The sequence below is a fragment of the Crinia signifera genome, chromosome 3, assembly GCF_055691185.1.
Source record: "Crinia signifera chromosome 3, ASM5569118v1, whole genome shotgun sequence".
Classification (NCBI taxonomy): domain Eukaryota; kingdom Metazoa; phylum Chordata; class Amphibia; order Anura; family Myobatrachidae; genus Crinia; species Crinia signifera.
The window spans coordinates 316339808-316367727 of NC_139219.1; the positions used below are offsets into that span (position 1 = coordinate 316339808).

General features: G+C 48.7%; 1 protein-coding gene across 2 annotated transcripts in view; it reads left to right on the forward strand.

Annotated features, from left to right (window-relative positions):
* The window catches only part of LOC146064808 (opsin-5-like), a 67645-nt gene that overhangs the window by 29136 nt on the left and 10589 nt on the right, over window positions 1-27920 (forward strand). The gene's annotated exons all lie outside the window — the stretch shown is intronic.

Sequence of the window (27920 nt, forward strand, 5' to 3'; positions counted from 1 at the left end):
GACTTACTGCATGTCGACCAATAGTGGTCGACCTTTGGACTGTCGACCTAGACACTGAGCACATCCCCAAGTGACTCAGCATTGCCTGTATAGGTCTAAGCTACCCTTAGTGTCGGCATTTTGAAAATGTCAACATTTCCTATGTCAAAATTGACTATGTTGATATGTTGACCCTGTTGTCATCACAATTGTCAACATACTGATGTCAACAGTGTGATTGGTGACCTCGTCAATGTCAACTTTGTGTCCGCAGTCAAAAAGGAAAACATTTCTAATGTTCAATAAAAATGTGGCATCCTCTGTTCAATATCACTGAATTGCCAATAGGTTCCATCAACAGATGTTTGAAAGAGGGTAATTCAGACCTGCTTGCTAGGTTGCAGATATATATATATATATATATATATATATATATATATATATATATATATATATATATATATATATATATATTAGGGCGGAGTGAAAAAAACAAAATTGAGAAATTCAAAATCGGCTCGTGTGGGAAAGTTGTGACTTGACCTGAATAAGAAACGTGCAAAATCTTTTTGATCTGAGTCAACATCTTCTGTTCTGGCAAGAGGCCTGAAGTTTCCCTTTTTTGGTGAAAAAGACGAAAACTATGAAGATGCTCCGATCTAGTTTAAATTATGTCAGGATGTCTTAGAGTGGTTTATTAATATACTTTAGCATAGTAAAAGAGAGTACAAGCTTGTCTTAGTGCAAAGTGACTGAGGGAGAAAAAATCCCTGTTAATTGACCCATTTTCATGAATATTGTGTGTTTTCTCCTGAACGTGTTAGATAATAGAAGCACAAATACTGTAAATGGAATTTCAGTGACACTGTGTGAAATATAACACTGCATAATGGCCCTTAATTAGACCTGATCGCAGTACAAATTTGTTTTTAAAAATGGGCAAAAAAATGCTGCACTGCAGGTGAGGCAGATGGAACATGTGCAGAGAGAGTTAGATTTGTGTGAGTTAATTTGTTTCTGTACAGGGTAAATGCTGCATTATTTTTACACTGCAATTTAGATTTCAGTTTCAACACACCCCACCCAAATTTAACTATCTCTGCATGTTACATCTTCCCCACCTGCAGCACACATGGTTTTGCCCATTTTGAGAAAAAAATTTGTGCTGCGATCAGATCTGAATAAGGGCCTTGGGCTGTTTTTTTTTTTTTTTTTTGCTCATTATTATGTTCACTGTACATTTCCCTCGTCAATATATCCCACATGTATACATGTGATACATGATGATGTCATGATAATGATGATGTAATACAGACCCATTAAGGCTAAAGTACAGTAGTGTAGGGCTGCCCTCTCTTGCAGGATAATGGGTGGGTGTTGTGGTTTGTCTTTACCCAGGGCTATGTTTCATCAATGCTGCTTTGTCTCTAGGGGCAGTAACAGTAACATCCCCCCCCCCCCCTGCTATGGACATATCAAGAAGAGTGTCTGCTTGTCAGATCTTGCTAATAAGAAATAACTGTTGCGGTCTGTTAATGAAAAACAGTAACTGTTACAATAAGTATTACAAGTAACAGTTTAAACTGTTTAATGTATCATTTTAAATATCACTAAACATTAGATGTATTTGTTTATTTGTTTATTACATCATAATACACCAACGTATTTAACTGTTAATATATATTGGCTTATCTTTGGCATAACTATATGCCGTAATACAGCCCATTCATGTTCCCTGGATAGAGGATGCACAACTGTTTCTCAGACCAATTCATGTTTAAAATAAACTGCCTCAAGTAAAGACAATAAACAGAAGTGTTTTAAATCCTGCACCTAAAGAACAGAGTGTAATGCATTGTAACTGACCTGACAGGGTATTGTCTAATCGCTGTGCCCAATTACCCCCCACAAATGACATAACTCTCTTGTTGGATAAAATTGGCCACAGCAGCCATCTTTATTGAAACAATACAATTTTAAACAATAATCCAAAAACATTTCCACGGAAGGTGGTCCCCGAGGCCCTCAATAATATATATCCACACCTCTAAGCACTTCCAGGAGCTCTTACCCCCAGCCGATAGCGATTGGCTCGAGGGCACCAATTGTACACACCCAGTGCTCATTAATTAACCTCACCCAGGGGAGTCCAGCCCCCTCATGGGGCCCTCCCCGCCGCATAATTAAGCCTCAATGCCACCAACCTCGAGGACCCCCCTCCGCACAGGCCACTGTGACAAAAAGACATCCTATCAAATATTCTACCTAAACTATAAAAAATAGGGAAGGGTGGGTGGGAGCTGTTGAGAAAATCTCCCAGTGACCCCTATTTCCCGCCTGAACCCTGCTTATAAACCCCTCCAACACCCCGTTAAGCCCCTCCCCTTATGACCCTCTCCTTAGACACCCCTCCTATGACTAACCTGCTAGTCAGCTCCCTACAAACCCTGTCAGGGGAGCCTACCCCCAGGCTTTGCCTCCAGTCCGGCTCCTACATGACAGGGTATTGTCTAATCGCTGTGCCCAATTACCCCCCACAAATGACATAACTCTCTTGTTGGATAAAATTGGCCACAGCAGCCATCTTTATTGAAACAATACAATTTTAAACAATAATCCAAAAACATTCCCACGGAAGGTGGTCCCCGAGGCCCTCAATAAATATATATCCACACCTCTAAGCACTTCCAGGAGCTCTTACCCCCAGCCGATAGCGATTGGCTCGAGGGCACCAATTGTACACACCCAGTGCTCATTAATTAACCTCACCCAGGGGAGTCCAGCCCCCTCATGGGGCCCTCCCCGCCGCATAATTAAGCCTCAATGCCACCAACCTCGAGGACCCCCCTCCGCCACTAAGCACGAGGTTAAACCCTTAACCCCGTGCGCCCCCCCACATCCGGAACGCTGTTTCTATTCCCTCTTGTAGTCCCAAAGACCAAACATCTATCCCCACAGCATTCAGGTGCACACCGTCACCTCTCCAAAATGCCCCGGCACCAGACTCAAGTTCCCTGTGCCTCACCACAACAGCCCCGTTCCTGGCCATAAAACGCCCAATCGCCCTGTTAACTTTAATCCGTGCCTTATTGAGCTTGTCAGCCGACCTCGCATCCCTCCAATAATGGCGTGGCACGATGTCTGACCAAACCGTGATTAATTCCGGAAACATTGCCCATAACCGTAGGAGATCAAACTTGATATCCCGTATCAACTCCCTAAATGGTCTGCCCCCAAGGTCATTCCCGCCCACATGCAAAACTAATATGTCGGGAACCCTATCGAGCCGAACAAAACGGTGAAATTCCTGCAGCACTCCACTCCATACCATACCGCGTTTTCCCAGCCAGCGAACCACTGCCTCCTCTCTATCCAAACCCAGCTGGCGGCCGTTCGGTCTGACATCAGCCCGTAAAGCTCCCCAAAAGACATATGAATGTCCTAAAATCCAAATCAGGCACGGAGGCTGCCCTAAAACAGAAAAAACACAGTCAACCTCAACAATCCCCTAAACGAACATAAGACCGAAAGCGAGACGATTCCCATCGCCCAATACGCTTAATCAACTCATCCCCAAATCCCATTCTAGCAGCCTCAGTTGTGGCCCCAATGCGGAAAGAGTGACCCGCGTATTCCTCCCCCTTGAGGCCCAACGTCCGCAGGACTGCTCTAAACACACTTGTGAACTGAAACCGTGATAAAAAGGATCCATTCGCATGAATCAGCAAAGGATCCCTTTCCCTGCCCACTCTGACCTCCTTAAATATCCTCAGCCGTGCCACCGGGCACATATCTGAGCCTGGTACAGAGAAGAGAACTACCTTCTTCCCCCTCCCTAACTGATCCGTCTTAGACCTCCTCACCACTAGCTCCACCCTATCCGAGTATAAATCCACATCCTCTCCTAACAAACCTCCCGGCCTGGACACGCTTGGACTCACGAGCTCCCCAATCCGCAGTGCCCCGAAGAAGGCAAGCGAAAAAGCTACCCCGAACAACCTTTCCTCGAAATTGGAACTACAGACCTCCCCTAACTTCATGCCCATATTCTGTAACAACTGGAAAGACACCGGCCTTCTCTGATCCTGTACGACATGACCTCTCCTCCAACCTTTTAAAGCCTGCGCAATCAGGAAATTCTTAGTGACGTCAGGCCTGCCGCCTGCACGAAACCCAAAAGCCAAGCCCGCCATGCAGCGCGTGATTTTTTCCACTGACCAACCAATCTCCTTACAATGGCCTATATATAGCAAGACAGCCAACTCGTCATCATCCTCCTTCAGACCTACTACCTCACGCCATTCTAACCAGCTCCGCCATTCCTGATTGTATGCCGACCATGTATTCGGGGCCAAGGATTCCCTGATGAGCTGATCGACTACCCGTCCAGCAGAGCCCAGAGCCGACTCGGGAACCCGGTCCCCTCCCTGTCCGCCTCTGGTGCCAACTCCCGAAAACGCTCCCACTGTGAACGAGATAAAGCATCCGCAATGCCGTTAGAGACACCGGGAACGTGCCTAGCCACAACCCACAAATTCAAAGCCAGACATTCCAATACTAACTGCTGCAAAATGGTGACCACTGACGGTGAAGATGCCGACAATTGGTTAATAGCCATGACAACCCCCAAATTATCGCAGTGAAAACAAATCTTCCTATTGCGGAATAGCTCCCCCCAAACAACTACTGCTACCAAGATAGGAAACAACTCCAGCAATGCCAAGTTTTTAACCATGCCTCTCTGCACCCAAGACTCCGGCCACCGGCCTACACACCAATGTCCCTGGCAATATGCCCCGAACCCACCACTCCCGGCCGCGTCTGTGAAAAGGTCTAGCTCAGTAGCGACGCATGTGTCTGACATCCACAAAGCTCTGCCGTTAAAAGCTTCCAAAAAAGTTGCCCACACCCGCAAGTCCCCTTTCAACTCACTACCTAATCTGACAAAATGATGAGGAAGAACCACCCCTGCTGTCGCTGCTGCCAGCCTCCTGCTGAAAATGCGGCCCATAGGCATAATGCGACACGCAAAATTCAATTTGCCCAGCAAGGATTGCAATTCCCGCAATCTAATCTTCTTCAACAGCAATGCCCTCCCTACCTCGGCCTTCAAACCCAGCAATTTCTCCTCGGGCAAGCGGCACTCCATATTCTCGGTATCAATGACAATACCCAAAAAACTGATCACAGTCGCAGGGCCCTCCGTCTTACCTGGAGCAAGCGGGACCCCAAAGTCTGCCGACACCCTTTCAACAGTCCTCAACAATAAGTCACATACTCCGGTCCCCCCAGGACCAATACATAAGAAGTCATCTAGGTAATGAATAACTGAACTACACCCAGAGACATCCTTAACCACCCACTCCAAAAAAGAACTAAAGGCCTCAAAATAAGCACATGACAAAGAACAACCCATCGGTAAACAACGATCAACAAAAAATTCCCCGTCCCAACAACAACCCAACAATGACATCATTGACCGACGCCCCTTTTGGAAAAGATAAATGGTGTATAAGACGAAACTTGTTCGCCTCCTTTTTTGGCACCACCCCCAATGGAGAGACTATCAAATCTGGCCATGGTGCCGACCCAAAAGGTCCAGCCATACGACCCAGCTGCACCTCCTTATGCAGTTTATCCTGCACCACCTCTGGATGCTCCCTTGCAGACTTCAAATTCCTCCTCAAGCCCCCTGAAACCTGCACGTCGGAAGGTATCTTAAAACCTTCCCTAAACCCCTCCTCCAACAACACGGCTGTCTGCTGGTCAGGATACCTACGCAGATAGCCCAGCATCCTTTCCAGCCGAACCGGTGTCTCCCCCTTTTGAATTACCGTCCCGTGACTTCCCTCTGAAGCATTTATTTGCACCATGGGTCCCTCCACACGAGGAACATTCATGTTTAAATTAGCATTTTGCCCCAAAACGACATGACCCGTCATTAAAGGCAAAGCAGAGCCCCTTCTGCATGGCCGTCCCATTTGTGGCCTCCCTCGGCCCCCCCCGTCCCCACGAAAGGGCTGCCCACTTTTTGTGGGAGCCGTCACCTTTAACCATAAAGCAATATCCTTATGGTCCCAACGTATGTTAGGGCGAACAGCCTTCCTCTGCCTAAACTGCTCGTCGTACCTGAGCCAAGCCAAGCCCCCATACACACGGTATGCCTCTCCTATTGCATCCATGTAACAAAACAAGCCTGAACAATTGTCAGGTGCCTTCTCCCCAATCACACTAGCTAAAATAGCAAATGCTTGCAGCCAGTTCGTGAATGACCGCGGTATCAGCCGATACCGCCGCCGTTCCTCCTCCTCCTTACGGGGCCTATCCAGATTAAAACGCTCTAAAGGGAGCAATGAAAATATATCAACGTATTCCCCTTTCCAAATCTTCTCCCTCACCTCCTGCTTCAGGTGGGCCCCCAAAGGCCCCTCAAAGCATACATACACCTCCCCTTTTGCAGTGTCACTGAGCCTCCCACTCTCCTCCTGCGTCCCAACACTGCCCCCTTCTGCCCCTGCACTACTGCTACTTTGCTCACCGCCGGATACCGGAACCACGCTGCTCACCGGCACCCCACTGCTAACCGGCACCCCACTGCTAACCGGCACACTATTACTGACTGGCACACTAATGCTAGCTGGTGTGCCCGCATTCTGCGGCACCCATGCTGCCGCCGGGGACGGCCCCGCCCCCTGCCGCAAACCCACCAACCAATCTGCAAAACCACTCAATAGTTCAGTAAAACCTCTACTCATTTCCCCTTGGAGGGCTAACCCTCCCCCCCCCCTGACTCTGCGCTAAAGCATTAACAGACATAGAGACAGACTCACCAGGCTGCCTGGGGGCTGTGAACCCAGCAGCCGCAGGTCCAGTGTCCTGACGAACTCCAGCCAATGAGGAAGGACCAGGTATTTCTCCATCATCTGCTGACGCTGCCATCTCTCTTCTCCTGTCATCCCGACCCTCAGGTACAGCACCAGCCGGCGTGACCTCGTTGGAGGCGGAGCCAGCTGTGCGCCTCTCGCTCCGTGTACCAGGCCTGCGGTCCTCAGCCTGTACTTCTGCCCCCCTGGCACGACTCACCCTGCGCTGGGCAGCAGCATGCCCCGCATGCCCCACCGCACCAGGTCCAGTACCACGCAACGCCGGATCTTCTTGCACGTGGGGGGGATCCCCCCCGCGCGGAGGGTTCCGCCTGCTGGTTGGATTCCTCCCAGACCTGGTCCTGCGGGCGGAAGGTGCCCGGCCCGCAGCCTGGCCTGGAGGGTCCCTAGCGGGGCTCCGTGAACGGCGCTGAACCCTGGGGGACACAGATGGGCTAAAGCGCTCCGGAGGCCTGGACCTCCGAGGCCGTGCACCCGCTGGAGCAGCCTCCTGCGTTGCTGCTCCCAGTCCCCCCAGCAGACCTGACATCTGCTGCTGCAGCCACTCAGCCCCTCTGGTGCCAGCTGCCTTCCTGAGGGCAGCAAGCGCAGCGGATACCTCCGCATCAGCGTTGCCTGGGGAAGCCATGGGAGATGTCACGCTGCTTAGCTGTTGAAAAAATCTCCCAGTGACCCCTATTTCCCGCCTGAACCCTGCTTATAAACCCCTCCAACACCCCGTTAAGCCCCTCCCCTTATGACCCTCTCCTTAGACACCCCTCCTATGACTAACCTGCTAGTCAGCTCCCTACAAACCCTGTCAGGGGAGCCTACCCCCAGGCTTTGCCTCCAGTCCGGCTCCTACATTACTGGAGCATTCAGTAAAGAGCTTGTTGGACATTAGAAGACACAGAGGTGCACTATTCTATTATGGGCAAACAAAAGGGATTTACCCTGTTTTTTTTTTTTTCACCAAGTATCTTTTCGTGATCACATCAATTACAGAGCATCCTCTCCAAAAAAAAAAAAAAAAACACATTTTGGAGAAAACACCATATTCACAATTGAAACCATTAAAATGGGTCAATTATCAGCGATTTTTTCTCCTGCCAAAGTCAGTCACTTTGCACTAGGACAAGCTTGTACTGTCTTTTACTAAACTAAAGTATATTAATAAACCACTCTAAGACATCATGACATAATTTAAACTAGATCGGAGCATCTTCATAGTTTTCGTCTTTTTCAACAAAAAAGTGAAATTTCAGGCCTCTTGCCAGAACAGAAGATGTTGACTCAGATCAAAAAGATTTTGCACGTTTCTTATTCAGGTCAAGTCACAACTTTTCCACACTAGCCGATTTAGAATTTCTCAATTTTGTTTTTTTCACTCCGCCCTAATATATATATATATATATATATATATATATATATATATATATATATATATATATATATATATGCTACCAAGCGGGCAGGTAAATGCATCCTCCCAGCAACCGAATCGGTACGTTTACACGACCGCTCACAATTGGCCGCACAGAGATAAAATCATTCGATGGTTATCCACCAATTAAACTTAAGTCACTGATCAAACTTCTATTCAAAGTACAAGGAAGAGTTACAAAAGACACGAAACGTGGCAGTAACCAACTCTGAAAAAACGCCAGTTACTTTATCAGTAACCACAATTAAATAGCTTTTGATTCAATATAATAAATTCTTGCTCGATTTACCCCCATAATACAAAAAGACATTGCTTAATTAATTAGCTTGTGTATATATTTAATAAGATTGTAAGAAATAATAGCGTTCGCTGTTTAGCAACACTGATCCATCAGTAAAAGGAAATGACTGGGAATAAGAGTCACGTCTTTAATCTCAGATGCTAATTAAACTGCATTATGATGAGTTCTGAAATATTCCAAACATGACACTAATCAGCTGTAATATCCTTCATTTATCTCTCAGTGATGAAAAGCAAACAGCTTCTATTCAGCCTGAGAATGTCTCGCTTGCTTTCTGCAAAAAAGAAATGTTTTACAGCCCAACATGGCGCCATTGGTGAGGCCATGTGACAGAGGGACAGTCGCCGTGGATAAAAATAGCAAATAGTTTTAAAGTGAATAAATGGCATGAGATACTTATAATGCCCCATGTTCAGTTGGAAGAATGGATTTTTGTTGCAGGTCCCCTACAACTGTGGGAAAGAGAATTCCAATTGGAGTTCCAAAAGTGGTAAATGATGCATATAGGGGCTAATTCAGGTGGGGGTGGAGCAGCTACTGCTTGGAAGCAGCAGCGATAGCGCTGTATGGTAATGCAGCATGAGGCATATATTACAAGCAGATGCCTCCTGCCGCAACCTAGGAAGCAACATCGGATCACTCAGTCACCATCGGGGGAGTTGCGGCAACCATGGGGATGCACTAGCCACACATCGTAGAGTCCAGGCCTTTTACTTCCCCCTAACGGCACAAAACAAGACCCGGGGCCAAATGTAAAATGGTGTGAGACTCAGTAAGTGAGAGATTTTGGGGGAGTTTTCCCATTTTTTTTTTTCAAGCGGCAATCATTTACACTGCAAAAACTGGTAGATTTTGCCATGTAAATGATTGCCTCTTTAAAAAATTGGGAAAACTCTCCCCAAATTTCTCACTTTCTGATTCTCACACCCTATTACATTTGGCCCCCAGTGTTTACTGTCCGATGCAAGAGAAAAGTCTGATTCTGCAGGACTGATTCTGGTTGCATCGGGAAGCTGCTTAGATCGCAGCTTACCCAGTGCCGGAGAGGCCGCCCGCTGGCTGACTGACGTCATGTGATGCCCCCTGCAGGCATTGGCGCGTCCACGTACCCATGAGAACGCCCAGCATTTTCATGGAGACGCCCCTAAAAAGCTGGGGTCGGATTCGGATCACTGCGATTGATCCAGAATTGGCCCCTGAGTCTCTGCATCATTGAATCTCGACCATAACCAAACCTCCCAACTTTTTATGGTGGTGCAGTGGGACCTTTGCATGCGGGCGGAATTTGTTTTGCCGCTGCTGCCCTCTGCCTGCAGGGAATAGACGCTGTGCGCATGTGCGGGAGGCAGCGGGGACTTCCAACTGCCCCCCCCCCCCCCCCCCCGCCAAGGGACACTGCTGGCCCCGGGCGGGACGCGGGAACGTCTCCAAAAAAAAAAATGGGACGTTCCCGCAGAAAGCAGGACAGTTGGGAGCAATGCCATAACTACTCCCGGTCCACCATTGAGCGAGAACCACACAAGCGTGCCTGCCAATCCCAGTCCGTTAAATGTGTCATCCCCGCCGCGAGGCCTTTCCTGTGTAATAATGTAAGCGTAGTCACACGGCATTGCTGCGGTTTTGACCTTTAATGTTTCTCTAATATCTGTGGAGAAAGCCCTCACTTTTCCCATCCGCGTCTAACTTGTATGTAAAGGACGCTTGTGTTATTCCAGTCTGCTTACGTATGAGTGAGCGTTCTGGTCGGATCACAAGGCTGCCCGTTCCTGAGAACCGCTCACCCGCCACCCTGATGGTTTCACTGTGTCTTATGAATATCTCATTGATAGACCTCTCCACGTTCAAACCACAGAGATGCACCATGAAGAGATACGGTACAGATATAGATACAGATGTCATAACATTCTCACAGTTGTAATTATCTTTCTAGATTCTGTTTGGACATGTGAAAGATAATTTCATTCTCCATCTAAATCACATTATCATTGGTTGTGTGGGCATGTACTGTAGTGTATAGTTGCCGACTTTTTGGCCGCCCTCTCCGGGAGAGGGCAGCCAGGTCAGTGAAGCAGGGGGCAGGGCCATCGCCATTAGGGAAAAAGTGGTGGTTTGGGGGCAGAGCCATGGAGGGGCTGCCCTTTTGGGGGCATGTCTAGAGTGATCATGTCATTTTAGCTCTGCCCCCGTTGTGCAGTGTCGGTATTTCAGGCATTGCACTGCGGGGAACGGGACTAAAATGTAGCGATTGACCCTCATTTGATTCGCAGACCCCCCCCTGCTGAGGGGCGGTTCGTAGGAGATGGAAGGCAATGCGGGAGAGTTGACCAGGAGGGTGACCAGATTTCCAGGACCCTCGCGGCCATTCCACAGGGTAGACAACCCTGCTGTAGTGAGATACATAGGATATCTCGGCGGGTAGGAAGCCAGCAGTCAAAAAACCTGGGGCTTTAGATTTGGGTGGGGTGTGTTCAAACTAAAATCTATATTGCAGTGTAAAATTAATGCAGCCAGTACTTACCCTGCACGGGAACAAAATAACTCACCCAAATCTAACTCTCTCTGCACATGTTACATCTGCCCCACCTGCAGTGCACATGGTTTTGTTCATCTTGAGACCAGATTTGTCCTGCCATCAGGTCTGAATTAGGCCCATGGAGCGGAGGATGAATGGAGCGAGACTAAGCCCGGTACAGAAAACACATGCATATTCCTGATACGCTGAATTTCATGTAATCCCAGTAAGCAATTATTTTTTGTACATCAAATTCTGATAACGGTGAACAGCACAGAATGATCCTACCAAGCCTCAAATCCTAAAATAATTGTAATCCTTCTATCTATGTATTGCAATGTAGTCAGAGGAAATCTCTTTGTATTGTACAGACAGAGGGGGCCAACTGTAATAGCCTCTGAGATTGGGTGCCTGTATGGGATGCCTGTATGGGATGCCTGTATGGGATGCCTGTATGGGATGTCTGTCGAACGCTGACTTTATAAAAGACAATCACTTAAAGACAAAACCATGCCTTGTAAGCGATCGCCCCTAGATTATTCCCAGGATGTTCTGGGATGCGGTCATTTAGTCTACAGCAGGCAAGTCCAACGTTGGCCCTCCAGATGTTGTGAAACTACACATCCCAGCATGCTTTGCAATAGTTTTAGCATTCTCTAATAGCAAAACTGTGGCAAAGCATGCTGGGATGTGTAGTTTCACAACATCTGGAGGGCCAATGTTGGACATGCCTGGTCTACAGCATTATGGTTGACAGTCATTAGGTTAACATGGGTCTAGGTCGACATGGGAAAAGGTTGACATGGTTCGAGGTCGACAGGCCATTAGTTCGACAGGTCGTTAGTTCGACATTGTCTAGGTCGACAGTCAAAAGGTCGACATGGAGTTTTTCACAGTTTTTTTTAGCCAAAATGTGCAGACAGGCGGTATTTCATGCCCTACCATCCACTAGGGCATGGTGGGAGAATAAAATAGTGTGCCCGACGCATCGCGAGCGATGCAAGGGGATCCGGTGCACTCTAAACTGTGTCTATGTCAACTGTGTTGACATTCAGGTAAAAAAACTGTGAAAAACCACGCCGATCGTTTGACTGTCGACAATGTCGAACTAATGACCTGTTGAACTAACAATCTGTCGAAACTAATGACCTTTTCCCATGTCGACCTTAAGGTGTCAACCTAATGACGGTCGACCATAATGCTGTAGACCAAATGATCCCAACCCGATGTTCTCTGTATGCTATAGCAGTCCCTCGGATGTTCTCGGTATGCAAAATGATTTACTAGGATGTGCTCTGTATTGTGCAACTCTATATTTTATGGATGTCACTAGGGTGCTATCTGTATTGTATGGAAGTTGACTGTATATTTAGCAGTTACTGTGCAGGAGTTTTCATTTTACAGTGCAGTGGAAGATGCTCTCTGTATTGTATGATACTCTTGAAATTGTATATCAGTCAATAAGTAATTGTTTGTATTGTAAAAAGATCTCTGGAATGCTTTTTGTATTGTACATAGGTCCCTAAAATTTCTGGCATTCCTGTGACTCCAAACATGAACATTGGTGCTGGGTTTGGGGGAGTTCAGGAAGTGCAGCTGCTATGGGGCCCACAGGTGAAAGAGGCCACCTTCCCTGTCACAGTTACATGTGTTATATACAGGGGTGTAGCTACCATAGGTGCAGGGAGTGCAGCTGCTATGGGGCCCACAGGTGAAAGAGGCCACCTTCCCTGTCACAGTTACATGTGTTATATACAGGGGTGTAGCTACCATAGGTGCAGGGAGTGCAGCTGCTATGGGGCCCAGAGCTGAGAGGGGCCACCTTCCCTGTCACAGTTACATGTGTTATATACAGGGTGTAGCTACCATAGGTGCAGGGAGTGCAGCTGATATGGGGCCCAGAGCTGAGAGGGGCCACCTTCCCTGTCACAGTTACATGAGTAACAGGGTGTAGCTGCCATAGGTGCAGGGAGTGCAGCTGTTATGGGGCCCTAGAGCTGAGAGGGGCCACCTTCCCTGTCACTGTTACATGTGTTATATACAGGGTGTAACTACCACAGGTGCAGGGGGTGCAGCTGCTATGGGCCCAGAGCTGAGAGGGGCCACCTTCCCTGTCACAGAGACATGTGTTATATACAGGGGTGTAGCTACCATAGGTGCAGGGAGTGCAGCTGCTATGGGGCTCAGAGCTGAGAGGGGCCACCTTCCCTGTCACAGTTACATGTGTGATATACAGGGTGTAACTACCATAGGTGCAGGGAGTGCAGCTGCTATGGGGCCAGAGCTGAGAGGGGCCACCTTCCCTGTCACAGTTACATGTGTTATATACAGGGGTGTAGCTACCATAGGTGCAGGGAGTGCAGCTGCTATGGGGCCAGAGCTGAGAGGGGCCACCTTCCCTGTCACAGTTACATGTGTTATATACAGGGGTGTAGCTACCATAGGTGCAGGGAGTGCAGCTGCTATGGGGACCAGAGCTGAGAGGGGCCACCTTCCCTGTCACTGTTACATGTGTTATATACAGGGGTGTAGCTACCATAGGTGCAGGGAGTGCAGCTGCTATGAGGACCAGAGCTGAGAGGGGCCACCTTCCCTGTCACAGTTACATGTGTTATATACAGGGGTGTAGCTACCATAGGTGCAGGGAGTGCAGCTGCTATGGGGACCAGAGCTGAGAGGGGCCACCTTCCCTGTCACAGTTACATGTGTTATATACAGGGGTGTAGCTACCATAGGTGCAGGGAGTGCAGCTGCTATGGGGCTCAGAGCTGAGAGGGGCCACCTTCCCTGTCACAGTTACATGTGTTATATACAGGGTGTAACTACCATAGGTGCAGGGAGTGCAGCTGCTATGGGGCCAGAGCTGAGAGGGGCCACCTTCCCTGTCACAGTTACATGTGTTATATACAGGGGTGTAGCTACCATAGGTGCAGGGAGTGCAGCTGCTATGGGGCCCAGAGCTGAGAGGGGCCACCTTCCCTGTCACAGTTACATGTGTTAGACACAGGGTTGTAGCTACCATAGGTGCAGGGAGTGCAGCTGCTATGGGGCCAGAGCTGAGAGGGGCCACCTTCCCTGTCACAGTTACATGTGTTAAATACAGGGGTGTAGCTACCATAGGTGCAGGGAGTGCAGCTGCTATGGGGACCAGAGCTGAGAGGGGCCACCTTCCCTGTCACAGTTACATGTGTTATATACAGGGGTGTAGCTACCATAGGTGCAGGGAGTGCAGCTGCTATGGGGACCAGAGCTGAGAGGGGCCACCTTCCCTGTCACAGTTACATGTGTTATATACAGGGGTGTAGCTACCATAGGTGCAGGGGGTGCAGCTGCTATGGGGACCAGAGCTGAGACGGGCCACCTTCGATGTCACAGTTACATATGTTATATACAGGGTGTAGCTACCATAGGTGCAGGGAGTGCAGCTGCTATGGGGCCCAAAACTGAGAGGGGCCACCTTCCCTGTCACAGTTAGATGTGTTATATACAGGGGTGTAGCTACTATAGGTGCAGGGAGTGCAGCTGCTATGGGGCCCACAGCTGAAAGAGGATCCCCTTCCCTGTCTCAGTTACATTTGTTATATACAGGGGTGTAGCTACCATAGGTGCAGGGGGTGCAGCTGCTATGGGGCCCACAGCTGAAAGAGGCCACCTTCCCTGTCACAGTTACATGTGTTATATACAGGGTGTAACTACCACAGGTGCAGGGGGTGCAGCTGCTATGGGGCCAGAGCTGAGAGGGGCCACCTTCCTGTCACAGTTACATGTGTTATATACAGGGTGTAGCTACCATAGGTGCAGGGAGTGCAGCTGCTATGGGGCCCAGAGCTGAGAGGGGCCACCTTCCCTGTCACTGTTACATGTGTTATATACAGGGTGTAGCTACCATAGGTGCCGGGAGTGCAACTGCTATGGGGCACAGAGCTGAGAGGGGCCACCTTCCCTGTCACAGTTACATGTGCTATATACAGGGGTGTAGCTACCATAGGTGCAGGGAGTGCAGCTGCTATGGGGTCCAGAGCTGATAGGGGCCACCTTCCCTGTCACAGTTACATGTGTTATATACAGGGTGTAGCTACCATAGGTGCAGGGAGTGCAGCTGCTATGGGGCCCAGAGCTGAGAAAGGGGCCACCTTCCCTGTCACAGTTACATGTGTTATATACAGGGGTGTAGCTACCATAGGTGCAAGGAGTGCAGCTGCTCTGGGGCCCAGAGCTGAGAGGGGCTACCTTCCCAGTCCCAGTTACATGTGTTATATACAAGGGTGTAGAAACCATAGGTGCAGGGAGTGCAGCTGCTATGGGGCCCTAGAGCTGAGAGGGGCCACCTTCCCTGTCACAGTTACATGTGTTATATACAGGGTGTAACTACCACATGTGCAGGGGGTGCAGCTGCTATGGGGCCAGAGCTGAGAGGGGCCACCTTCCTGTCACAGTTACATGTGTTATATACAGGGTGTAGCTACTGTGATAACCACAGGTGTACATTGGTTGTGTTCTCTTACCGGTATGGCCACTTGGAGGGTGCTGCTTCTTCTATGTCACAGAGTATTGGAGGCAGGAGACTCAGCGTGGTTCAAAAAGGGTTAACACTTTATTTGCGCAGTATAAGGCAACCTGCGCCTTCAAAAACAGTAAAGAATGCACAATAACAGTTACGCAATTCACCAATTGTCTGGCTAACTATGGCTGTCAGGAGTCGCTACGTTCTCTGGTTCTAGCCAGCAGCTTTAAACAACTAATCTAGGCTTCACGTTCACTGGCCTGTAGCTTTTGGCATATTATCTGTATAAATCAAAACAATACGTATATTCACTAGTATATCACTAACGGCAGACTGGACTAATTAAGGCATGGACCACAGTAAACATATAAATATCCCTATTGCATAAATAATGGTAAACAATTAATTCTTACGGTATAGATAGTGACAACAGTAGATATTATTGCGCAATAATTAATGGTTTTATAGTGCACTTTTAGTACCTGAGATGATATCACTGTTAGTCCTTATAGAATCCTTGGAGAGGAAAGTTCAATCACCCCTTAAAAGTCTAGAGTCTATCACAGAGATCCCAAAGGTTCAGTTCCTGCTTTGGACTATATACTTGTACTGAATACTGTATTTGTAATCCACTGGGTTTTGGACATACTTAGTGAGATAATAAATGTCTTTCCTGCAGCAGTCCTTTGTTCAAGAGGATCCAACTTTAAGAGGTTAACAACAAACCAATGCAATAGGATATTGGTTAACTTGCTGTAGCTGTCTCTTCTATAAACTGTAATTACAGGGGCCAATGATACTTTCACCCCCTGCCACTGAGCAGTTCTGGAGTTATTCTATACAGTCTTTTAACATGACAGTCTTTCTTGGTGTGGCTGGTTAGATTTGGGAGAGAGTCACTTAAAGATGAATTCCGTTTGCCCAGCTTCTTAAAGTGTCCATTTACACAAACTTACATGAGTGTCCATTCACACAAACTTTTGTGTGCTCAGTCTGACCATCAGTGCTGTGCATCTTCACTCCCTCTCCTCACATGAGCCCAGCAACTTCCTGGTTTTTTTCTCTGACCTGCAACTTTATTTAACAAAGTGCAAAAAGCACAATTTGGCTGGGATAGTCCATTCCCTACATCCTGGAGGGGTATTTACCTTTTAACAGGGGCCAGTCTAATTCAAATAGGCAATTTAATGTATGCATACATATATCACATTCTTCCCTTCTGAAATTTTGCATGTCCTCATGCAACTTTGCATGTCTCTCTCTTATATCAATACAAAATGTACATAATCAAACATTAACGCAGTATTTCTGGAAGATATTATAACACATACTTTGACCATAAGTTTACATTGTACATCAAGCATTACAATTACTCTCTAAATCGGAGGGGTTTGACCACTCTGATACTCTGGACAGCTCTGCCGGACGTCTGTTCTACCCCCTCTTCCTCGGCCTCTCCTCTTCTCTGCGGCAACTTCATACCGTGCTGTTGGAGTACTCCCACAAGGCGTTGGAAGTATGCTGGGTCGTGCAGAAGATGGTAGGTGACTTGTGGTATTGCGTCTTCTTCTGTACGGTCTCGTACCCCATCCTCCGGACTCATTCTGCCCCGGCAAAGCTCGAGTTGGTTTTTGTGTACCATCTTGAGAACTTGGTGGTCATCTCCATCTCTTCTTATCCCATACACCCCAGTGTCTGTAGCAAGCAGGTGGACAATCACGTAGGGTACAGATTCCCAGAAGGGATCTAACTCGTTACTCCGTTGGTTATCCATCTTCCAAACTCGGTCTCCCACTCGGAACGATGCGGCATTCGCATCCTGGCCATAACTTGTCCCTTGTCGGTGGTGGGCTGTCTCCATCCTTTCTTCCACTACTTTCTCGGCCAGTTCAAGCCGATGCTTATTCACCCCATCAGTCTGTATAACTTCTGTCCCCTCAGGGAGGGTGTTAAGCTCCTGATTCGCTGCTCTGTTCCCCCTACCACAATGTCGTCGGTGGAAGAATGGCGGTGGACTTCTGCACTGGACAGGTCTCTGCTGAGGGAACGCTTCCTCCACTCTCTCCCCTTCACTCGCTTGGTTCGCACTTATGCCTTCTCCACCAGATTCTGCAGCATCCTCTACTTCTGGATGGTAGGACAGTCTGCGGAACCGATGTCTGTTGGGAGCAAACCGGCTTCCTTTAACCGGTACACCGCCGGGGCCAGTCACATTGGCTGCTTCGGCACCCTTTTCTCCTTCCACCACATCAAATTCCACCATCTCGCCATTTCCAACACTGCACAGCAACTTCCGTGGGTTGTTTCTCTTTATGGCCGTCTGATGGACAAAGACGTCATCTTTTGTGTCACTCCTGTTGATGAAGCCATACCTCTTCCGGACATTAAACCACTTGACGGTTCCTCGTACCTGCGAAGCCAACACTCTCTTCCCCGCCTGGCTTTTCTGGTCATAGATGGTATATTGCATGATTCGTCTCACAGTCTGAGGTCGGTTGAACAGTTCTTGTGTCAGTGTTGAGATTAGTTCTTCAGGGCAATTTCTTAGGACGTTCATTCCGATTATTACGGGCGGTAGCCATTTATCTTCGAAGGTCGTAATCAGACACCCTTGTTTGGGCAGTTGAGCATGTCCTATTTTGATCCCGGCCTCCCAATATCCACAGCAGTCAATATTCTGCCCGTTGCTGGCTAACAGGTTCAGCCCCGCCGGCGGCGGTGCCAGGATTTCTTCTTTTTTCCAGTGCTTAGCAAATTCAACCCATTGAACAGTGGTGACCTGGGATCCAGTATCTAACAAGGCTGGTATGGTGACTCCGTTGATTTCAATCTTGATCACAGGACATTGCCCGACATACTTTGGTAGCCATTCTTGGGGTGCAGGACCTATTGCTGAAGGTTCTCCCGACGGTTGGCCCTGGACCTCGGGAGTTCTTCGTTTAAATGTTCGGGTTGTCTACAGTCTCTCTTAATGTGCCCGCTTTTCTGGCATCGCCTGCATATCGGCCTTCCCTGTTCGTCAAACCGATCCGATGGGAGGCGACGAGAGTTCCACGGAATATTCCTCCCGTCATTACTGTACCGGGGTTCTCTTTCCGTCCTCCATGATCTCTGTTGGGAAGGGGTTTCTTTCAGGGCTCTCAGTTCTCGGCAGAGGTCGGTCATCCCTTGGGTCAAGTCAGCGATCTGTTCTTTCATTTCTGCAATCCGGTCCTTCGCAGTGGTGGCTTGGGATTGCTGCCAAACAGCTACTTCAGGATTCAAAGCCACTTTCCCTTTTCTAGGCTTGTCCCCAAAAACCTTGACCGCCAGTTCCTTGAATTTGGCAAAGCCTATGGGTGCCTCCTGTCGGTGTAGCATCTTGAGTTGACCCTTCGTGTTTTCATCATATATCCCATCCAGGAACTGGTTCGTAAGTGTCTCATTCTCTTCTACGGCTTCGGTAGGGGCGCACTCCTTGATGGCTTGTAGTGCCTCATGCAGTTCTACTGCAAATTCTCGTAAAGTCTCCTGTGGTTGTTGCTTCCGTGCGTAAAATTGCGTCTTCAGTTCTGATAGCGTCTTAGCGTCGAAGATCGTTGCCAATTTGTTCAATATCGCTGTCGCTGATTCTTTCTGATCTGCTGGCCATGATTTTACTTCTCCCTTGGCGAACCCCTTCAACTGCGCCGTTATTATTTCGATCTTCTGTTTTTCATTCAGCCTGTGTACATTAAATAGGATCTCCATCTGGTCCCTGAAGTCGCGGAATCCGCTGGGTTCTGACGATCTGGTCTCTCCTGCAAAGGTGGGGAGCCACGGTGCTCGGAAGTAGTATGGCATGTTAATCATCGCCGGTATCCATGCAGTAGAGCTGCTTCCTCCAGATGTATCTCCTTGGTCCGTGCCCCATATGGCTTGCGGGTTTCCTTGAGCTTCTTCTTGCGACATCTTGAATGATGCTGGGTTGGGGTTTCTCCGCTTTTAGTGTACGTATCCTGTTCGTCAGACGCCAAATGTGATAACCACAGGTGTACATTGGTTGTGTTCTCTTACCGGTATGGCCACTTGGAGGGTGCTGCTTCTTCTATGTCACAGAGTATTGGAGGCAGGAGACTCAGCGTGGTTCAAAAAGGGTTAACACTTTATTTGCGCAGTATAAGGCAACCTGCGCCTTCAAAAACAGTAAAGAATGCACAATAACAGTTACGCAATTCACCAATTGTCTGGCTAACTATGGCTGTCAGGAGTCGCTACGTTCTCTGGTTCTAGCCAGCAGCTTTAAACAACTAATCTAGGCTTCACGTTCACTGGCCTGTAGCTTTTGGCATATTATCTGTATAAATCAAAACAATACGTATATTCACTAGTATATCACTAACGGCAGACTGGACTAATTAAGGCATGGACCACAGTAAACATATAAATATCCCTATTGCATAAATAATGGTAAACAATTAATTCTTACGGTATAGATAGTGACAACAGTAGATATTATTGCGCAATAATTAATGGTTTTATAGTGCACTTTTAGTACCTGAGATGATATCACTGTTAGTCCTTATAGAATCCTTGGAGAGGAAAGTTCAATCACCCCTTAAAAGTCTATAGTCTATCACAGAGATCCCAAAGGTTCAGTTCCTGCTTTGGACTATATACTTGTACTGAATACTGTATTTGTAATCCACTGGGTTTTGGACATACTTAGTGAGATAATAAATGTCTTTCCTGCAGCAGTCCTTTGTTCAAGAGGATCCAACTTTAAGAGGTTAACAACAAACCAATGCAATAGGATATTGGTTAACTTGCTGTAGCTGTCTCTTCTATAAACTGTAATCACAGGGGCCAATGATACTTTCACCCCCTGCCACTGAGCAGTTCTGGAGTTATTCTATACAGTCTTTTAACATGACAGTCTTTCTTGGTGTGGCTGGTTAGATTTGGGAGAGAGTCACTTAAAGATGAATAACGTAATGACTGCCATAGGAAAGGAGTGAATTAAACATCCAAGGCTGTGTGTACACTATGGAGCATGTGACTCGGAGCCAATAGGAAAACAGGGGAGGGCAGAGTTAGCTGGGATAATAGGAACAGGGAAGGAGGAGTCTTCCTCTTTTCCCTGTGGAATTTCCTCTGGATGGTTGGAGTGAGTACTGCTCCTGCTATAGCCTATTTCCTGTGGGATGGGGTGAGGGAATCCTTTGTTCTCACCACTGACCCTGCTGTAGATTTGAGGCCTGGGTTGTGAATTGCTTTCAGTGCTTAACAACTTTAGCATTATACAGTTGATTGGGTCTTACCTGGTTTAACGGGATATACATATAAAAAGGGTTACTTTTATATTACTTTATCTAGTACTGTGAGGATTGGTATAGCGGGGAATTTCTTAGCATTTTGATCTCTTTTCCCTATGGAATTCACTGGAATGGTTCTGGTGAGTGATCCTCCTTGGCACCCCGACCCTGCACTAGAATTGAGGCCTATGTTTTAAATTGCCCGCTGTAGTTTCTAGCAATTTCATCATTGTGTAGCTTATCACAAACTAACTACTGTATACAAGGGGGAGCGCATTATAGCGCATTACCGCACTACAGTACTGTTAGGATCTATGCAGGGTATGGCCTATCATTAAGGGTGCAGGGGTTAAATCAAGTCAAGGCTTATAGCACTGTTATACAGGGATTTATACAGGAGTTATACAGGGATCGTAAATGGGACACTGCTTGCTCTGCACCCGCCGGCCTGATCGATGGCATCCACCCGCCCACAACGCTTTTCCCGGCCGCCCGCACGCTTCGCTGCGGACACCGGTCTAGCCGCAACAAACCCGGCCACATTGTTTTATCCCCCGCGTCGCCCTGCTTCCGACAAAAGACGCAATCCCACACAGACATGGCCGAGCGGTGCCGCGCTGACCGGCACATCAGCAGGGTCTCCGCCGCACCGCTCATCGCCACCCCTTACCTCCCTTCACCGACCAGGTCACACTGTGGCAGCGTCTGGCCACGAGGGGGGGCGGGAGAGTGTCATCTACCGCCGCTGCCACACACGCTAGACCGTGTTTGGCGGCAGGTAGGGGGAGGGCGTCTGGCGCACGGAGCAGCGGCGAGGGGAGGGAGTCGGCGAACAACGGGTGAGGTACACGGGGCTGGAGTCCATCACGGAGTACGGAAGCCAGGGGTCAAGGGTCGGCGGTGGGCGGGCACGCATGACATAGAAGGGGTGAGAGAATGCAGGCAAAGTCAAACTGCTTGCATTACCAAGGTACAGGCTCACCACATAGTCATAGAAGGCACAGGGAAAATGTGAACCATAGAAGCAGGAGAGGGAAACCGCAGGGATCGAGCAGGGGAGCACTCCAGCTCCTCTTCCAGGGTAGTGACTACAGAGCAACCTCCCCTGCTCCCACGTAGGGTTACAGCAACAGGGAGGAAAGATGTAGAACCACTGCCACAGGGAGGAGAACGATACAGGGGCACCCGTGCGGGGAAGGAAGTTAAAAAACCATGCCCCCGGTAAGAGCCACCCAGGAGAGGGTAGGACCGCAAGGCATTAATAAGGTCGCCCATGCTCCAAGGTCAAAGCTCGCATTTCCTTATAAGAAGACCATGCAGTACATTAGCTATTACAGGGGCAGAGTTTTACTTCCCCAGGTTCAGGGAAATGGCACGTAGCAGCACCTGGAGGTGAACGACACAGCCGCACAAAGGAAAGGCATGATATTTACCATTGCAAAATTATTCACTGTAAATCTCCCTCATTTTCAACTAACCCACATTACACTATTACATTTTGCTTCGAAGTAACCACTTTGGGGCTCATCTACATTTGATTATAAGTCATTTTAAAAGATTCCTCTCAGATGTAGCAGTACACACCCACGCTACTAGGTGCCACGTTCACAGTCTCTCCGTATATAGAACTAGACACGGCCTTTGGAGAGAACAGGACACCCCGCCTCAGGGGGGTACTTTGCGAAATTATATTACCAGCTATTATCTTCAAGAAGCTAGCTTTTAAAAGTAGCCTAGGATGTCCCAGAATAACAATCGCAAGGGTGGCACCGCTGGTTGGGACCCATAGGCCACTGATGTTATGGCAAATTATGGCGCATATATGCAGACGGGGGGCTCCAAGGTTAATAGCACACCGCCAACACGGCCGGCCTTAAAATTATATACTGGTACAATTATAAAAAGACAAACTCACTGATAAATGGGTGGACAAGGTATGGCAGCTATACAAGGGCCCTGCTAGTAGCAGTGATGCTAATCACTGCACCACCCTACTATACATTGGCCGCCACACTGCCCCTAATAGCAAACTTCCTTCTACAATTGTCACATTTGCATATTGATTTATTGATTTGCATTTTCCTTTATATCGCAGCAGATTCTGTTGCGCTTTACAATCAGAGACAGGGGGAAAACAAACTGGTTAACAACAGACAGACCGGGAAGTGGGAGGGCCCTGCTGCAAGCTTACAATCTATAGATATTCTGTCATATTGCCCACTAACCGCAATCTCTTGCTATAAGTGGCACTTGGCCCTTTGTGTTTTATGTCTCAACAAGATCAGCCGCAATCCCTAGGTATACAATGGTTAATAAAAGGTGTTTTGGCTCAGGGATCACTGGAAATTGGGGCCTTATAAACGGCATAATAAATAGATGACATAGTGGGGGGGGTTTGCTGAGGGAGATTTGTGGAAGGTAGGTGTGTTTGTGTTTAGGAATGTACTTGTTTTTGGCATTTGCTGTCCCGGGGGTGCGGCGATTCGTGTTCGTATTGATAGCACATCGATGCGGGTGCGGGTTGCCGTGTTTTCGGGATGGTGGATGTCAGGGGTGGGTGTGTTTCTGGATACGGATGCACCTATTTTTTTTATTTGCGGGTTTCCTTTAGTAAATTTCCCCCAATATGACAGTAGATGCACGGGGCACCGCATAATGAGTTATTTAAGAGCACTAGCCTTTAATGGTCAGATTAGCTACATTCTAGGACAGAGGAGCCGCCATCTGCTACACAGATCTACTATTAAATAACAGCAACGGCAAAATGATGCCGTGCTCGGCTGCAGAACACAGAAGTTAGGTGCATGGACAGAGCTAGGTTCCCGCTCAGATATTCCCTATGGCTTGGCGATTGGGTCACAAGCAGCAACATAGGTAGAGCTAAAACCTCTAGAATTACAATATTAACCAATAGTCCCAATTATAATATTCCACACTCATACTTGTACATGCATTGGGTGCTGACAACAAAATGAGCTTTAGTGGGCATATGCGTCCATATGGAAGGACCAGGGCAGTGCGCTATGGGAACAATATGAATCACCGCTAACACATAGATAGTAGCAATTGCAGGAATACATGCATCGGGATGATAGCATCCTTCAACCTATTATTCACTAGCCATGGCGTAAGGAGCTGGCGTATATGGCCATATGTCGCAATACCATATTAACATATAACTCCAGCATTAGGGAAGTGTGAGGGCAGTAGGTCAGGGACCAGTCACATGTCTCCACAGATAACAAATTGCTCGAGAAAACGTGGAAGGAATTGGAAATCGAATCCAAATCGAACAAGGAGGTTGATGAGGTGTGGACAGCCGAGTCACGGCAAGCAGGTGACGGTCCTTCCAGTGGTGAGACAATGTTTTTTGGTGTTCTTTTTCTGCGCATGCTGGGTCACACGCCAGCCACTCTTGATAGGAAGGGGCCGGGAGTAATTAGCATGGCCAGGGCTCCCAAGCGCACAGCCAGCCAGGTATGCCAGTAGGCGGGCGAACAAGCAAGGACACAGCAATAAGGGCAGGAGGGCGGCTTGGCCAGGGGTGGTCCAATACGGCTACACCGCAGATACGCGAGGCTTGAAAGAGAGCCGCAGGCACAACAGCCAATTACAGCTATACGTCATGGCCCTTTCTTTCTAAAGGAAACACGGCTTAATGTGGAAGCTCACAGATCAGGGGGCCCACGGCCATCGCTACAGGGCAACCTTCACAATGGTTACAGCAGCCTTCAGCGGCGCAGTATTGTAATCCCTCTTACTTAACTACAGTAAGGGGAGTAAGTGGGGCTAAAAAGGGACATGCCGACCTTAAGGGGTCTAATGCATACTAGCGCAGCAGGGAAGCTGCGGGCCCTGACCTGTAAGTGGTCAGTTGGCCATGGGCACAGCATGGAAGCTGGGGGCCCACGACCTTGACGGGTCTGATGCATATTAGCGCAGCAGGGAAGCTGCGGGCCCTGACCGGTAAGTGGTCAGTTGGCCATGGGCACAGCATGGAAGCTGGGGGCCCAAGACCTTGACTGGTCCGATGCATATTAGCGCAGCAGGGAAGCTGCGGGCCCTGACCTGTAAGTGGTCAGATGGCCATTGGGCACAGCAGGGAAGCTGCGGGCCCTGACCTAGAAGTGGGGTACCCATTCAGCTGGATGTTGCGCTGATGCCTTGAAGGGTGGCCTCTCCCCAAGGGAATTCTGCACACACTCTCACAGAATAGGGGCGGCTACAACCGCGGCAAGGGCAGGCCGCACGGCGGAAGAGTTTGAGGCTTTAGGCCGATGGCGTTCCGCTTGTTACAATAAGTACATCTGCCCGCATCTACTGCCATGAGGGCAGTGCGCCAGCCTGATTGCGCTAGCGCTTGGGTGGATGTTTGTATGTCAAGTGTGCCCATCCTACTCGGGGATTAACTACGCTCTGTTGTTGGGCAGAGCGTCCGGAGTTTTCACGCTTTTTTACCTGAACTGACAGACTGAATTCTATAGTCAATAGTCCCTCAGCAGGTCCAGACGTTTTTGTCCTCCGGCCGAGTAATCCCCATTCCCCAGAACCCTTCCCCCTTTGTGTCAGAAATGGGCGTTCTATTGGTACTTTACCAAATTATATGCTACCAAAATTGGGCATCAGAAATTTTTATTTTCTTTGGCAGATCCTCCTTAAATACGCTAACATATCATAGCCTTACAAACCAGTGCACAATTCTTGTACCTAGCGCAGCAGGGACGCTGCGGGCCCTGACCGGTAAGTGGTCAGTTGGCCATGGGCACAGCATGGAAGCTGGGGGCCCACGACCTTGAGTGGTCTGATGCATATTAGCACAGCAGGGAAGCTGCGGGCCCCTGACCTGTAAGTGGTCAGTTGGCCATTGGGCACAGCATGGAAGCTGTGGGCCCATGACCCTAAGTGGTCTGAGGCATATTAGCGCAGCAGGGAAGCTGCGGGCCCTGACCTGTAAGTGGTCAGTTGGCCATTGGGCACAGCATGGAAGCTGTGGGCCCATGACCCTGAGTGGTCTGATGCATGTTAGCGCAGCAGGGAAGCTACGGGCCCTGACCTGTAAGTGGTCAGTTGCCCATTGGGCACAGCATGGAAGCTGTGGGCCCATGACCTTGAGTGGTCTGATGCATGTTAGCGCAGCAGGGAAGCTGCGGGCCCTGACCTAGAAGGGGTCAGTTGGCCAAGGGCACAGCATGGAAGCTGCGGGCCCTGACCTCGAGTGGTCTGATCCACACTAGCGCAGCAGGGAAGCTGCAGGCCCTGACCTGGAGCGGTCCGGTGGCCTTTCCCGGTTAGAATCCCCTATGTAAGGAAAGGGAGGCTCAGAGTTGAGGAGGATCTATTTCTAGGAGCGTCCTTATGGTGCTCTAGTCTGGTGGCGGGGCGGGGGTGTCCTGGGACCAGGACCCCCGCTTTGGCGGGAAAGAACGGCAGATTAATTGATTTAGGCCTTCAGTAAGCGATGTTTATACATCACATCGGTTGTTCTCGGTGCGCTCACCTCCATTGACTATAGGCCTGCGCTAGATCTCCCGCTCGGGGGGCAGCGAGACCACCCAGTCGGGTGGCAGTCAATGGAGTAGGTGGAGCCATACCGCTTGTGTAGGGAATACGTCATTACATACGTCAGTCGTGGGGTGGAGCTTAGAACACTAGCCGTTCTTTCTGGGCCACCATTTAATTAAGGAATTCTAATACAAGCAATTAGCTTAAAGAGTTTTCAATAAATTCAGCTAACAATTTCTGCCAAACCCAAGTCTCCGAGTCGTTATTTCAGGTTTATATAAGTAAGTGTTGAAATACGAAAATGTATACATGCACAAGGTCACACATCAGCTGCTAGGATGTTTAGAATAACGTAATGACTGCCATAGGAAAGGAGTGAATTAAACATCCAAGGCTGTGTGTACACTATGGAGCATGTGACTCGGAGCCAATAGGAAAACAGGGGAGGGCAGAGTTAGCTGGGATAATAGGAACAGGGAAGGAGGAGTCTTCCTCTTTTCCCTGTGGAATTTCCCACCCTACCCGCCCTATTACGATTTAGTAAGGGGGGGATAAAGGGGGGCTGTAAACGCGTTGGCTGAAAGGCGGGAAAGAACGGCAGATTAATTGATTTAGGCCTTCAGTAAGCGATGTTTATACATCACATCGGTTGTTCTCGGTGCGCTCACCTCCATTGACTATAGGCCTGCGCTAGATCTCCCGCTCGGGGGGCAGCGAGACCACCCAGTCGGGTGGCAGTCAATGGAGTAGGTGGAGCCATACCGCTTGTGTAGGGAATACGTCATTACATACGTCAGTCGTGGGGTGGAGCTTAGAACACTAGCCGTTCTTTCTGGGCCACCATTTAATTAAGGAATTCTAATACAAGCAATTAGCTTAAAGAGTTTTCAATAAATTCAGCTAACAATTTCTGCCAAACCCAAGTCTCCGAGTCGTTATTTCAGGTTTATATAAGTAAGTGTTGAAATACGAAAATGTATACATGCACAAGGTCACACATCAGCTGCTAGGATGTTTAGAATTCCGTTTGCCCAGCTTCTTAAAGTGTCCATTTACACAAACTTACATGAGTGTCCATTCACACAAACTTTTGTGTGCTCAGTCTGACCATCAGTGCTGTGCATCTTCACTCCCTCTCCTCACATGAGCCCAGCAACTTCCTGGTTTTTTTCTCTGACCTGCAACTTTATTTAACAAAGTGCAAAAAGCACAATTTGGCTGGGATAGTCCATTCCCTACATCCTGGAGGGTAGGGTTACCACCCGTCCGGGATTACTCCGGACAGTCCGGTAATTTATACCGGCGTCCGGAGTCCGGGCGGGTGGCCTTCCCGGACTATGTTTAGTCCGGGAATGAGTGTCTGTCCCCACTCCCCTGGTTGCCGGCGCTGTTAGCAGCGGTGAAGTCGCGGGTGACTGGCGGCGGCCATGTCCATCATGATTGATGGATGACGAGGCGGCCTGGGGGCGGCGTTGCGGCGCAGAGTGACTCTGTCAGTCACTCCGCCGCGGCGCTCACTGGGAGGAGGGAGGCGGAGTCGGG